The sequence below is a fragment of the Nanorana parkeri genome, unplaced genomic scaffold, assembly GCF_000935625.1.
Source record: "Nanorana parkeri isolate BGI_ZX_2015 unplaced genomic scaffold, ASM93562v1 scaffold819, whole genome shotgun sequence".
Classification (NCBI taxonomy): domain Eukaryota; kingdom Metazoa; phylum Chordata; class Amphibia; order Anura; family Dicroglossidae; genus Nanorana; species Nanorana parkeri.
Genome location: NW_017307087.1, coordinates 454,426 through 457,294, shown reverse-complemented (window position 1 = coordinate 457,294; position 2,869 = coordinate 454,426).

Sequence of the window (2,869 nt, the reverse complement as noted above, 5' to 3'; positions counted from 1 at the left end):
TATGCTTCCATGGAAATCAGCCAGGAAATGTAAATTACAGTTTGTGAATAACCATTTTCCTCCAAATAACTCACAGATTGCCTATGTAGAAAGAGAACCACCCAGCTAGTGCTGTACTGTGTGGTCTCTTTTTACCTACATACCGAAGCACAGCAAATATTATGAGTATTTATGAACGTGTGAAACACACGTATACAGACAATGGGGTTGATTTACTAAAGATAAATAGACTGTTTACTTTGCAAGGGACTTTTCCCTTAGCTTAGTGAATGAGTTAAAGCTCTGCTGACTTCTATCATCCAGTCATATCTAAGCAAAAATACTGTTTTCTCAAATTTTTCTTGCACGTGATTGGGTATTTGTTGCCTGGTAAATTGTCACCACGTTCACTAAGCTTTGGAAAATTTAAATTCCTTTGCAAAGTGAACTACCTATTTTCCCTTGGTAATTCAACCCCCTGTGTGCAGTGTACTACACAACACTGTCATGGTTTAATGTACCCTTCTAACAATACCCCAGTTATTGAGCTCATGGCACTAGCGTAGTAGCACCATGTTCATTTTAATATTCTCAGCAGATGTAATCTGGTTTTAAGAGAACAAAAGGTACAGTATGATTTAGGTGAGTTGTAACCCCTCACTCCCCAAAGGTCCTCCACTCTTTGCTGACAGGATAAATCTTCAGTGCTCCAACATAATGGAGATTAATTTGCACTGGTGTGTATGCGAGATTAATATACACTATGGAAAAGCTACGGGTTTGTCTGATGATCTCTCTCCTGCATTTGCAGGGCTGATTTATAGAAGTTTACGGGTCTTTTTTATTAGTCCGCTCTGATTTATGGCAAGCGCTTACCAAGTCAAATTATGTTCCTTGTCATGTAATTACTATATATTAGATAGTGAGAGGATGTATGAAGTACACATATACACATGGCAGCAGCAAGTGAACAGGAAAAACACAGACCAGAAGAGGAAAGTGTGGTAGAGGATATTAACTTGTAGTAAATGTAACCATATTGGGGGGGGGGGATTATTTTTTTCTAGCTCCCTGAAATAGTAATTAATATCTTTCAATGAGTGAACCACAAACATGTTCAGGGAAATGGGCACCTTCCTGGATTTGTCCCTGGTAATTGTTGTCCTAAGAAATATCCCTGCTTTTCAATTGGATCACACATAGCTTTCCTTTTTTTTTGGAAATATTTTAAGGTTCATCATTCAGTGAATATGCTTTGAAAGGAGGGTAGTACTTTATATACCAACACAGTAGGGCAGGGGTAGGCAACCACAGCATACCAGCTGTTGTGGAAGTCCCACGAGGCATTGCAAGACTCTGACAACCACAGCATGACTATGAAGGGCAGAGGTATGATGGGATTATTAGATTTAGCCTAGCTGAAATACCGAGGTTGCCTACCCCTGCTGTACGGCACTAGGGTCCTCTAAAAAAAATGATCAATGGATGACTGTATTTTAAAAACTTGTTAGCCCATTTGATAAAAACCTTTGCTGTACTGTATGTAGGCAGGGAAGATGGATGTTCAGCATCCAGCATTTGTGAGACCTTAGCCATAATGCATCCCGCATTTGCTGGGCCCCTATCCCATTACTGTAGGCTGCTATTGTTGACCTCTCCTTTAGAAAATGCTGGACACTTGGCTGTAATGCTGATCCAATTACCTTAGAGCTCTTGAATTCAGATTCAGCCAGGTAACTAGTACTTTTAGATTGAGGATAGCAAAGTCAGGCTACATAACAAGGACAATCTACTGTACTCTGTACTTGTACTACTGTACTGTACTACTGTATTTGTTGCTGCTGCATGTTTTTCCCTGCACTTGGGAGCTATCATCGCAGATCTAGGTCAGTAAAAAAAATGTATTATTTACATTTAGTTTTTCTGTATCTATACCGTAACTGAAGACAAGATCTGTGAGAGCAAAGGAGACATCTTCTCCACATACCTGTTTCTTTCAATCTTTTTAGTGCTAGGGCCATAAATGGTCTTTTCAATGCTGCAATGTACTCATGAAGCTAGTGAAGATCACAAACTGCTTGAGGTAGTCTGCTCCTGCATACATTTAGGTACAGTGTAATTTAGGTACACCTGTCTCCATACCAGGACTGAGAAAAGGTGTGTGTGTGTGTTTGTGTGGCATCAGACAGGCATCTTCCTAGATGTGCATTCTACTTTACACAAATGGCTTTGTTAAACCACATGGGACTGGAAATATGCAGGGGTTAGCTAATATAATGCATGGGCTTTCTGCATCTATAACTCCTGACAGTGAAGGCATTGATGAACCTGTGTCTTTATTCAACTGCAAATACTATGTAACTATGAATCATGGATGTAATTAGAGTAGGTGCCATCCTCTACAATCACAGTGACACTTACAGACACTTGTGTGCTAAATGTAACAGAAGAATATTTACACCGGCCTGGGCATGTGACGGCAGCTCCCAGAGCACAGGGAAAGAAATGTAAGAGGCTAGAAGCAGGGCTGGTGCTAGGCTATTTTGCACCCTAGGCAAGACCAGCTACCTGCACCCTCAGCCCCCCTCCGCGGCGCAACCCTAAATCCCCTGCCCTGCACAGCTCCATTCTCCTGCCGGCTAGCTTCCACAGGAGGTAAGCAGCCGGGAGCAATAGTTAGACTGCTGTTGGTTATTTTAATTTGAAATAGCCAATAGCTGACTGGCTATTGAAACCCCACCCACTGAGCAGAGTAGCGGACTTGAGAGTTGTCTCTCAGTTCCGCTCCTCTGCTCAGTGGGCAGGTGCAATAGCAAGCCTGCTATTGGCTTTTTCAATTTGAAATAGATGGGGAGGGTGAGTGGTTGAGTCTGTGTCCTAGGCAACAGTG